Genomic DNA, 13517 nt, shown 5'->3' with positions numbered 1-13517 from the left:
AGGAAGTTAGAAAGGAGAAGGAAGTTAAATTGTTGGGACATTCAAGAAAATCATCTTGATGCTCGCAACAAAAGAAAATAGTCATTGAGAAAGAAGATGGTCTTCTATGGAGAGGGAGTGGATGGGTTCAGTGGAGTTCTCTCTATTGTGGACAAGGACCTGGAGCCCAAAGTAGTCCTTAATCACCCCTCTGGGAGAACCCTAGGAGTGAGAATTATGTGGGAAGATCAGAGTATCACTATAGTCAACATATATGGCCCTTGCAATGCAAAGGATAGAGCCAAATTGTGGATGCATCTTAGGGATACCCCTATTGAAGGAGAGTGGCTATTGATTAGGGACTTTAATATGGTGGAGAAGAGCAAGGACAGAACAGGATCAGCCACTCTGTGGTCAGGTTTTGAAAAAACTAAATGGTTGGGTCTTTGGACCTATGGGAGGTGGGTCCTTGGAATAGAACATTGTGCTTCACGTACACAAGCCTACAATATGCTCTCATGGCTTCCCGCCTTGATAGGTGCTACTACTGTCACCAAGCTGATTGCATCCTGTCGCTACTTGAATTGAAGGTGGTACTAACAAAAAGAATGTCGGACCATATACCGTTACACTTGGAACTCAAGAAAGCCAGTGGGGTGGGTCAGACCCCCAAGGGGAGTAAGAAGCTAGTTGTTACTAGGGCACACGTATTCAAGGACCCTTTATTTGGAAGACTTACCAAGAAAGCTTCGAGCAAACTCAATAGAGAGCTTGGGACCTCTTTGCTCGAAGTATCCAAAAAGCGATCAAAAGCTCAGGCCCTCGGATGAAAAGGGCTCGAGAAGAGCACTGGAAGCAGCTTAAAGAGGAGTTGCTAATTTGACTTTCAAAAAAGCTTTTGGACTGGTCTTTGAAGAAAAACACAAACGGTGGTTGGAAGCGAAAGCCAACCTGGCTGAGCAGCAGCTCGAGGAGGTCAAGAGGGCGAGACTGCTATTTCGAGAGACCTTCCTCCAGCCAGAGGCCGCTAATCAGGCACATTTTTTTAAGGCATTGAAAATCAAGAAAAGTCGCTGCTTTATCCACTCGCTCATAGTTGAGAATGGGAATGCTACACAAAACTAAAACAAAATGGTTAGGCTGATGCTTGATCACCTTAGCCAAATCATTGGCCAACCAGAGACATGCTCTCAAGAGGTTGATGAAGCAAGAGAGACCTTGCTTGAGAGTGTCAACAGGAAATTCTCCCAACCTGAAGCCAATTGGCTTGAGATAGCCTTCTCTAAAGATGAATGCTCGATTGCATTGTAAGCTCTTAGAAAGGAGAAATCCCTTGGTTGGGATGGTCTCACCATTGAGATCTTCAGGGAGTTCTGGGAGGACCTCAAGGTCCCGGTCATGTCGTGTCTGGCTAACCAGGCTCTTGTCAAGGGATCCTTGGATCTCAATGTGAAAAGAGGGCTTATCAACCCTATCTTGAACCAGGTTTGCAACTTGCAGCTTAAGTATTGGCATCCCATAACTATGATGTTAGCTGCATACAAAATCATTGCCAAGGGAGTCGCTCTTAGAAAATGGTAGCCCTCCTTAACAGAGTCATCTCTCCTCATCAGCACATGTTTATCAAAGGAAGATCAATTTATGACAACATATTGACATCAATGGTTGGCATTGAGTATGCAGCCTTCACGAAGCAATAGTGCATTCGACTGAAGCTAGATCTAGACAAGGCTTATGATAGGATTGTGTGGTCCTTCATTGAAGATGTCATGAAATCATTGGGCTTTGGTCGTGTCTCTGTCACCTTATACACACTCTAGGTGCGGGTAGCCTTTCTGAGCTCTTGCTCAATGATATAATTGTGGGCTCCTTTGAAGCCAAAAGATCGATCAAGAAAGGATGCCCCTTGGCCTTGCTTCTCTTTGCTATTGGATCGCATCGTCTATTAATGATGCTTGAAGCTGCTGCTGAGCGGGAGGAAATACAATGATTCATTCTTCCCAATAACAACCAGCTCTTGGCCAAGATGTTTGCGAACGACTCCCTCCTCTTCTTCAAAGCCTGTCCTTAAGTGCTCAGAAAGGTCCTTGAGATTGTGAAGACATTTGTTGTAGCTTCCTGATCAAAGTGTAATATTGAGAAGTCGAGACTGATCCCCCTAACAAAAAATAACTCATTTGACCCATCGGTCTGGTCAGGGGAGATTGTGTCTAAAGGTAGGATCTTTAGGCATCTGGGGCCTCCCTTAGGGGTGGACGTTACAAGCAAAGGTTCCAGTGGGTCCTTGAGAAGATCATAGGAAAATGAGAAGGTGGGAGTATGTGTTTCTCACCTTCCAAAGTCTGGTCAGTGTGACTAATTCTTTTATGCTTCCTTATATTGCCTTCACCAACCCGCTCCTCAAAATAGCCAAATGTAATTAGGAGTTTTTAAAACCAATTAAAATATTCTTATGGAGGAACAACACTAAAACCGCGGCGCCGTGGCAATGGACAAAGTGGGAAGGTATCGCTTGACCAGTGGTCCAAGGTGGCCTTGGAATTCTCAACCTTGTTGTTCATGTTGAGGCCCTGTGTGCCAGACCAGTCTTGGGCTCTCATGACCAAGGATATGATTGACAAGGTGAAACTTTGCTCTAAAGGTGGTCAGTGGAAAGGGATCGAGGTGCATAATAAACTTATAGCCCCTGGGTGGGCTATACTAGCTTAAGACTGAGTGGTATCACAGGAGAGATGGTGCGAAAATGCAATAGAGAAACAAGGGCATTGGAATGGGGTGAAGTTTCAAGATACTTCCATAACTCCATCTCGCACTGGTCCCCTAGGCTATCTTAAGTTGTTGGGGTTATCTTGAACCCTTATTGGAGTGAAATTGCAAGAAGGATGAACAATAAAGGGACCTCAATGGCTGAGCCACTTCTGGGATAGTAATAGCAATTGCTAGAAATCGTTTGGGGGGCCTTGCCGACATGCGTCAACATTCAAGTGCGTAGTATCGGACCTGATAGATGTTCTGGGTGCAAAGACCTTTGCCACCGTTTTGTGAAATGCCCAGCTAATAGAGACCTTGCAGGAAATATGTGCAAATGGATACAAAGAACGTGAAAGATTGGGTATGTCAATAAGGATTTGTGCCTTGGTGGCAAACAGTTTGAAAATTCAGCGCTTCTAATTTGTACTCAAATAGTCAAATACTACTTCTTCAATAATATCTGGAAGGCCAGGGACTGTCATGTCTTTCATAATGACCTATCTGTGTGGCTAGCTTCTCGGAGATTGTACAAGAAAGCAAGGAGATAATATATGTGGTAAGTAAAAGGTATAGCTGGGATCATTTGCTTAGGGCAACCCTCGCCATTCGATTGTGCCCCGCACAATAGTTAGCTACTAGGTACTTGTAACTAAGCTCGGTTGTAACCCTCTATCCGCGTCAAGATTTCGCCTGAGCTTGAGACTGATTTGTAATCTGTTGGTGACTTTATAATACATTTTAAAGAAAAAGGTCATGTATTGTCAAGTTTTAAACTTTGTTCTTCTTTGGTTGTGTTTTACATACTACGTACTACGGGCTCTTTTGCATTTCTATTAGGTGGAATCTAGACACATCCTATTTTGGTGGAGTTTGCGGGCCTGCGTAGTTGGCTCTGGGATAATATTGATAGCCGTTTTTCGGCTCTCATAAAATAATTTTAAGAAGCCACTTCACCCCACAAAAACACCCTAGCATAATGACTAGGCTCGCTTTTTCATTATAAATAGTGTGCGTGCGTTTAGGTTTTTATCATAGTTTTTTATATCAAATCATTGAGCGAGTCATTGGGCTAGGAGACAAAAAAATAAATTTATAATATTACGGTCCTCTTTATATGTAAATATTTTCTATCAAATAAAGGACCTAAGTATAAAGGGTTTTTTTCAAAATTTTTGTATTTATATAAATATATATTCCTAGGTGTGCGTTATCAGGCCTAAGTATGCTAGCTTCCATCTCGTGTCATTCCTTATACATATTTTACTATCATTCTATCCCGTAAGCTCTACTCACACAAGCCTTGAAAAACCTTTATGTGACTTCATTGTAAAAATTCACCAATAACATTATCGGTTTCGTCATATTTATATATATATATATATTATTTTTATTTTTTTTCCATCCCTCCCAGTTAAATATTCACAAGTACATAGATTTTATCTTCAAATAAATTCCATGAATTAATCAAAGTAGAGAATAACTGAGGGTCTCTTCCCTCATGATTTTCCTCCTTTTATTTTATATATTTTTTGCCACCATGCATCCCATGTGTCCATTTTTCATGACTAGCTAGCCTATCTTCTTACCCCACAAGTATATATTATATTTGATACTTATCCTATAGCATATATGTGTGCAAGCTCCTTGGAAATATTAGGTCATGGTTGATGTATGGGGGGCTCACTTGGAAGACTACAAAGGAAAAAGAATCAAATAGTGGCCCACTTCAAGCTTTATTAGGTGCTGTAGGGACAGCTTTTTGCTCGAATTTTGGCACCCTCTTATGATCTGAATTCGAGGATACTTTCAAAAGACAAAACGTAGCTTGTGAGCTGAAGTATTTTTCATAATTTTTTCAGAAATTTTGAAGTCAAGGGCAATTTTACATGAAATTTATGGCCGATTTCAAAACTGCTACCTCATACACCAAAAAAATCTTCCTATTTCTCTCACCCTTCCACACACCTACTCACTCTTACACACTCCTCCCTCTCCTTCCCACTCCCAAACCTACAACTCCCATGTCCTAATTCACCATCTTCACCATTACCACTTCTCTCACACCTCCATAGACTTCATCCTCCATTTCTACACCCCTAGGTGCTCCCCTTTCTCTCTATATATATCTCCATATTACCATACCCTCTTCAGCTTTGTAAACAACTTCAAAAAATCAGCAAAAATCCAAGGATAACCTCTGCAAATGAAGTCTTTTATCATGAATTTTCCAAGGTTTGAAGATAACATAGCTTCATCGACACGCGCTACTTCGCCATGCTGACCGCTTCTTCTACCGGTGCTGTAAAGAGGTGAATGTCAACTTCTCCAAAGCTTCAACCTTGCTTTACAAGCTTATCCCTTCTCTAACTTTTCTCATCATATATCTCACCATTTGGTGAACGATTTTGTAAATATGTTTTAGTGATAATTACTAACTACTAACCACTAACCTTATTGTAAAATGCACCCTCTACTAGAGTAGGCACTCCCAAATTATTCACTCAATCCTCTCTCCTTTCATCCTCAATAATTCTCTTCCCTTGAGCCCACATCCATGTGACTCAAAGGATAAGAGAGACCCACCCTTATTTAAAAAAAATAAAATATGCATAATCTTTGATTTCTTCAAATAAACTTGATTAGGTCTAATCCTAATCGGGGCTTCTAAAACCTATAAATAGAACCCTTCTCTCCCTTGTAAATTATCACATGATCACACCACACCACACCATTCTCAACACATAACACACCACTCTTCAAGCCTAGTTGTGTAGAGTGTGTGCATTGTGAGTGCTCTATTCCATCACTACACATAGGTGCATGGAGAAGCTTGAAGTTAGTTATGCTATCTAGAGGAGTGGAGTAATACCATACTCTGCATCACACTTGTAGCCTACTCTTGTCCATAAATAAGATTCATATTTTGGGTGCGATTGTATGCTGCAACTACGACTCTTCTCTCCAAATTGACTTGATAAGTTGGCTCATCAGGTGGTTGAAGGTATATTGTCCTTGAAGTCTGTTGTGCTATTTCATGCTTGATGGTTTGAGGGCTTGTTGAATTGTTTGCCTAAAAACTCAATTGTAAGAGGGTGCTCGGTGAGAGGGCTCCCGTGACCCTAAGACAATTTGTGTATTGGCAACAAGGTCAAGTTTTGTGTTGTCTCTCTATCTCTCATCAAGCTTTGTGTGCATCTAGTCTTTAAGGACAAGACTGAGTTGCTCAAGTTGATTTGTGCTCTTTACCTCTCTTTGGCATGGTGAATGTTTGTGTTTGGTGTGTGTGGCTATCTTGCAGTCCCCTCTCTTTGTGCGTTTCAGTACAAGGAGATATCACGTGCGTCCTAGTTCGCATCTACAACTAGGTGGTGCCCCTTTTCTTGTTTGGTTTCTGGCTGTGGGTTGTTGTTGTCTCTGATTGTGCTTGCCCCAACCCCATTTGAGCAGCACGGGAGGCTCGAAGGGTGTTTAGAGGCTGCTCTTCTTGTTGCCTGCCCGGGACCGCCTCGAATTGGTTCCCCCACTGAGGACGAGCGGTTGTGTTAGCATACACAAGGTAAGTCTTGAAAAACTAGCTATGTTTACATGAACAATCCACCACCTCCTTATCCTGCTCATGCAATTGAATTTCATCAATTTCATTGGGTGCAAGGGATTAGGATAAATGTTCGCATTGATAGAAAAATCTTTTTTCAACAACGTATTGTATTCCTCTTTGGTGCTGAATCATTAAGAGATATTCTACAATCTCAAACTCCTATTATACTTCCACTTGTAGACTATAATGTCTCTTCTGATGTACATGTGTTTATCTTGTTTTAGCTAGGTTAATGAATCAAGAGGACTTGTATCGTACATTCATTCCTTTGGCTAGACAAGAGGTGCATGTAATAGTTGGCACAAAGTTACAATTTCAACGTGTTTTCCGTCGTATGTTTGAACCTAGGCAAGTAGCAGCTATCAATGCCTCAGTCAATCCGTTAATTTTGCCATTGATTGGCTACTATCTAAGCTTTGGCGTTTACATTTTCATTCTACTTTGAAATTTGATTTTGCAACACAACAAATAAAAAAAGAAAAAGAAATTTTTGAGTAAAACCAGCAACATGGATACAACTAGGCAAATGAGTGGCTACCCCTTGTTCTTTGGAGAGCCTAGGGAGGATGCAGAATTATTCTTAGCAAATTTCAAAATGTGTTGCCATATCAAGAGGCTAGTAACTGATCAGGAACGTGTAGAAATGTTTGAGGTAGTCCTTAGAAAAGATGCTAGCACTTGGTTTGACTCTTTGCCTGAGGAAGTTAAGGGGAATTACGCAGAAGTTTTGAATCGTTTCAAGAAATAATTCTTTGATCCCCAAAACACTCAAAAACTATGGCAAGACATTGTTTCTCATAAGCAAAAAGACTTAGATGACTACTACTTGTACAAGCAAGAGTTTCTACGTCTTTGGGCTCTATGGATACGAAATGTTGCTAACCCTGGTGATGGTGCAGAATTTGTAAAGAAGGAGAGGTTCATAGCCGGACTCTTTCCTGACCTTAAGGTAAAAGTTGAGGCGGGTGCACCTGCTACCTTTGCTGCAGCTGAAACTAGGGCTGCTGAGAAATATAGGAAACTCAAGTGCTTAACCCCGGGGGGAGGTTCCAATAGAAGGTCTTAGACTCAAAGGTAAGTCACAAGCATCAACATCTAAGGAGCTTCCTGAGGTAACGACGGAAGTGATCGAGAAGTTAAATGAATCTTTAAGCAGCCTGTCAATTCACCTTGCACAAGATGTAGGTCCAATGGGACAAGCAAAGAAGTTTGAAGAGCGAGATCCACGACCTAGGAGAGTCTTGCAATGTTGGAATTGCGGGTGAGTCTGGACATGGGATGTATAATTGTCCTTGGCCCCGTGGGGAGCCAGGAGACCTAACTTGAACTACCCAGTGATGAATGCAGGTGAAGAAACTCGTCAACAACCAAGGCTTCTACAAAGACCAAATGGACCAAGACCACCTCCACAAGGAGTGGAAGGAGTTCCACCTTTGCCACACCCAAATGTGCATGTGGTAGAGGTGACAAATTCAAGAGAGGTTGACATGGAAGCAAATGGCATTAAGCGTGGCCGAGGAAAAGGTAAGGAGAAAGAAGGAGTTACATCACAAAGTGACAATGGACGAGAAAAGAAGGCAAAGGAGACCAAGGAAGCTAAGAGGACTCGACGTTGTATCAATCTCCAAGACTTCCCTCTTGGACATGGTATGGCTCCATACAACCTATTGGAAGACATGAGAGGTAAGGGTCCTGATGTCTCATGGCCTTAGTTTCTTGCATTATTCCCACAAGTTAGGAGGGATTTAACGAAGGCAGTTAGCACTAGGAGAAAGATAAAAGAGAGTGTTCCTGTTGTAAAAATTGCACATGCTGAAATGAATGAGGATATTACACCTGTGCTAGATTGTTACATCAAAGAAAGATTGGTTAGGAAAGGTCTAGTGGATGGGGGTGCACAAATTTGCATCATGACAGAGGGACTCATGCAAAGACTAGGCATGCACATCCATGAGACACCTGAAATCAAAGTGAAGTTGGCAAACAATAGCAAAGCTAGGTGTGTAGGCATTTGTAAAAATGTTTTTGTAGAGGCCTTTGGCATTAAGAAGGCGGTGGATTTTTATGTTATGTCGACCAAGGGAAGTGGTTATCCATTTATCCTAGGAAGACCATGGCTAATGAAAATGCGAGCTTTGCAGGATTGGGAGAGCGGAAAATTAATTTGCAGGAATGACAATCATAAGAAGGTTGTCTTTGACATGAAGGAGCAAAGCCAAGAGGAGCTCCATGAAGAATCATCTCAAAGTGATACGGAGGAAGGCTGGACCGATAGCACTTCAGAAGGAGAAAGTAGTGGCAGCATTACTAAAGAGGAGTCTTCTATCGAAGTCATGGGGGTAAGGTTTAAGCCAACCAACCAAGAGACCTCTTGTCAAGGTTTGGAGGAGGTAGGTTCCCAAGAGAACCAAAATGTGGAAGATGAAGGAATGTTAGAAGGTATGTTGTCTACAACACTTACAAAGGACAAAAGAGAGGAGTTCAAATGTGTGCTAAGGAAATTTCCTAGGCTTTTTGCTAAAGACTACACCGATGTGCGTGGAGTAGATGCTGTTCAGCACAAAATTGAGTTGAAGCCAGAGGCCACACCTAAGGCTTAGAAGCTACGAAGGCTAGGAGTCATCAAGGAGTAGGCTTTACTCAAGGAGGTAAGAAAGCTTCTAGCAGCAGGTTTTATTTATCCAGTGGAGAATTCAAAGTGGGTCTCTCCAGTTGTTGTCACTCCTAAGAAAAACGGCAAGTGGAGGGTGTGTGTGGATTACCGTCCACTCAATGAGGCAACAAAAAGAGATCACTTTTCCCTCCCATTTCAAGATGAGATACTAAATGAGGTAGCTGGTCATGAGAAGTACACTGTGTGTGATGGCTACTCAGGTTACTTTCAAATAGGTATCGCATTGGAAGATCAATTGAAAACAACCTTTATCACTCCTTGGGGTTGTTATTCTTTTAGAGTCATGCCATTTGGTCTGACAAATGCTCTTGCAACATTCCAACGTTTCATGAACATGGTGTTTCAAGCATTCTTTGGAAAGTCAATTAGGGTGTTCATTGATGATTTCTGCATTTATAGCTCAAAATCATTGCATCTACAAAGGGTAGAAGAAGGCTTAAAGAAGCTCTACGACATGGGAGGTCAACTCAACCCCGACAAATGTCACATAGGTGAGGATGAAGTGATCTTGCTTGGTCACAAGGTTTTCTATAAAGGCATTGAGGTGGATCCTTCAAAGGCAAAAGCTCTTATTGAGCTCCCATCACCAAAGAGTCTTAAGGAGGTCATCTCATTCATTCAAAAGGTGAAGTATATGTCGCGCTTCATTTACTTAGCCTCGGAGTTACTTCACCCTTTGCAAAAGTTGACACAACAAGTAGAATTTGCATGGTCTGATGATCTTGAAGAGTATTTTTGTAATATTAAAGTCATTCTGTCAGAGCTACCAACACTCATGCCTCCTTGTTGGGAGTACACATTCTTTGTTAGCTCTAGTGTTGGGAAGGAAACGATTGGTGCAGTTTTATTACAACAAGATCCCCACAGTACCAGGATGCGACCCATCTACTTTGCTAGTAGGGTCATGAATGCTTTAGAGAGAGGCTACACGGAGGCAGAACTCATGATGCTTTCTCTCATGTTTGCGGTGAGAAAGTTTAGATCCTACTTGCTACCAAAACCTTTTGTAATTCTCACTGCAGAAAACTTGTTTCCTTGGGTGTCATCTCAAATGAATCTTAGTACTAGGATCTCAAAGTGGATTATGGAGTTACAAGAGTTTCAATACTCTTTCAAAGTAGAAGATAGTGTGCGTGCACAATTGGCAGGGATCCTTACTTATAGGGTACATGAGAAGGAGATTAAGGTGCCTGAAGTAAAGACCTTACCATTGCCACCACCTAAAAGTATTACTAATGCTTTTACCTTGTTCTTTGATGGAGCTTTTCGACGAGCCATAGGAAAAGCAGGGGGAGGGCTAGTATTTCTCAACCCAAGTGGAGAGGTGGTCATGAAAGAGAAGGTCAATCTACCAGGTTCAACTAGCAACAATGAGGTAGAATACGACGTACTACTTCATGGTTTAAAGATGTGCATTGGCCAAGGTATACGACGTCTCATGGTAAAGGGAGATGCACTTCTCATTGTGAAGCAGATTTTAGGCATTTGGGCATGCAAGAATGAAAACCTAAGGACAAAAGTTCATGCCATTCGTAGGATGTTTAATCAGTTTGAAGAAGTGCAACTATATCATATTCCTAGGAAACAAAATGAAGATGCAGATTTACTTGCACAAAAAGCAGTTGCATGTGTTGAGAGTGAAGTGCAAGTGATGATGGCAGCAACAGTGATAAAGCAACCAAGGTACCAGGGGATGGAGTCATTGGCTCCCATTGTGAGCTACATTTTAGAGGGCGAGTTTCCAGAGGGCTTCACAAAGGCTCAAAAGCAGAGGCTCATTAAGAAGGCGAGTTCATATTTGTTTTTGGAAGGTGCCCTTTACCAAAGGGGAAAAGATCAAGTTTGTAGGAGAACACCAACAACCAAGGAGATTCCAGCCATTCTTGAAGGTTTGCATGAGGAAGCGTGTGGTGGTCATTTTGCACAAGAACTCACTGCAAAAAAGATTTTTCTTGCCAGATATGTTTGGCCAAGCGTGCACATTGATGTTCAACATTGGTGTAAAAGCTGCCACAATTGTTAGATTAATGGAAACAAGCGTCTGTTACATGGTCCACGTCAGTTAGTCCTTGCAAATGGTCCATTTGAAAAATGGGGCATTGATGCTATGGGTCCATTGCCCAGGACTAAAAATGAAAAATTGTATATCTTGGTGGCCATAGACTAATGACTAGGTGGGTAGAAGCTCAAAGTGTGGCAAGAGTGAATGAGAGGACAGTTAGCAAGTTTGTGTACACTCACATTTGTTGCAGCACACCTTTGGAGATTGTTTCTAATAATGGTCCAGGGTTTAGGAAGGGCTTGCTCACAGAAGTTTTTGATGAGCTTCACATTCTACATCGGCATAGCACAGCCTACTACCCTCAGTCAAATGGTTTGGTAGAGAAGGCTAATGGTATCATTGCAGGAATCATCCGAAAGATGGTAAAGAACAAGACAAAGCTATGGGATGACTTCTTGGATGGAGCATTGTGGGCCTATCGGACTACCTACAAGGAAGCGACAGAGTTCACACCCTTCTACCTAGTCTATGGTCAAGAAGCTTTGCAACCCATCGAGCTCAACATTCCAACAATGCGACTTCATGGAAAGGTGGCACAAGGAGAAGGGGCAGCATGGGAAGATCGACTTCTCACCCTTGCAGAACTAGAATGGAAACAGGAGGCGGCTTATGAGTGCTATAAAAGAAAGGCTACGCAAATAAAGGACAAGCTCGACAAAAAGGTGAAAGACAAAGGGATCAAGGAAGGAGATTTGGTGCTAAGGTACGATAATCACCTTGACAATAGCTTTGATGTGAAGTTCAATACAAGATGGCAGGGACCATACATTGTTAAGAAGACCTTCAACTCTAGCTACTATCAACTCATGGATTTGGATGGCAAGGAGCACCCCAAGAAGGTGAATGGGTATCGATTAAAGCCTTACTTGAGTCGAGTTCTACTAGAGGATATACAAGAGCATGGAACAACTACAATACCATGTAAGTCTTTGATCTTGGTACTACAAGATGAAGATTCAACTAAGCCACCAAATATCACGAAGGATCGAAAAACACTCTCATTGGAAGATATGCCTTTTGATGGTACATGAATGTACCATCATCTAGGGGAGGGCTAAATGATAGCCGTTTTTCGACTCTCATAAAATAATTTTAATAAGCCACTTCACCCCACAAAAACACCTAGCACAATGACTAGGCTCGCTTTTTCATTATAAATAGTGTGAGTGCATTTAGGTTTTTATCATATTTTTTTATATCAAATCATTGAGCGAGTCATTGGGCTAGGAGACAAAAAAATAAATTTATAATATTACGGTCTTCTTTATATGTAAATATTTTCTATCAAATAAAGGACCTAAGTATAAAGGGTTTTTTTTCAAAATTTTTGTATTTATATAAATACATATTTCTAGGTGTGCGTTACAGGCCTAAGTATGCTAGCTTCCATCTCGTGTCATTCCTTATACATATTTTACTATCATTCTATCCCGTAAGCTCTACTCACACAAGACTTGAAAAACCTTTATGTGATTTCGTTGTAAAAATTCACCAATAACCTTATCGATTCCGTCATATTTATATATATATATATAGTTTTTTTATATTTTTTTATTTTTTCCATCCCTCCCAGGTAAATATTCACAAGTACATAGATTTTATCTTCAAATAAGTTCCATGAATTACTCAAAGTAGAGAATAACTGAGGGTCCCTTCCCTCATGATTTTCCTCCTTTTATTTTATATATTTTTTGCCACCATGCATCCCATGTGTCCATTTTTCATGACTAGCTAGCGTATCTTCTTACCTCACAAGTATATATTATATTTGATACTTATCCTATAGCATATATGTGTGCAAGCTCCTTGGAAATATTAGGTCATGGTTGATGTATGGGGGGCTCACTTGGAAGACTACAAAGGAAAAAGAATCAAATAGTGGCCCACTTCAAGCTTTATTAGGTGCTGCAGGGACAGCTTTTTGCTCGAATTTTGGCACCCTCTTATGATCCGAATTTGAGGATACTTTCAAAAGACAAAACGTAGCTTGTGAGCTGAAGTATTTTTCATAATTTTTTCAGAAATTTTGAAGTCAAGGGCGATTTTACATGAAATTTATGGCCGATTTCAAAACTGCTACCTCATACACCAAAAAAATCTTCCTATTTCTCTCACCCTTCCACACACCTACTCACTCTTACACACTCCTCCCTCTCCTTCCCACTCCCAAACCTACAACTCCCATGTCCTAATTCACCATCTTCACCATTGCCACTTCTCTCACACCTCCATAGACTTCATCCTCCATTTCTACACCCCTAGGTGCTCCCCTTTCTCTCTCTATATATCTCCATATTACCATACCCTCTTCAGCTTTGTAAAGAACTTCAAAAAATAAGAAAAACTCCAAGGGTAACCTCTGCAAATGAAGGCTTTTATCATGAATTTTCCAAGGTTTGAAGATAACATAGCTTCATCGACACGCGCTACTTCGCCATGCTGACCGCTTCTTC

Source organism: Adiantum capillus-veneris, chromosome 7, assembly GCF_014529385.1.
Source record: "Adiantum capillus-veneris isolate H3 chromosome 7, ASM1452938v2, whole genome shotgun sequence".
Taxonomy (NCBI): domain Eukaryota; kingdom Viridiplantae; phylum Streptophyta; class Polypodiopsida; order Polypodiales; family Pteridaceae; genus Adiantum; species Adiantum capillus-veneris.
This window is presented reverse-complemented; position numbering follows the sequence as displayed.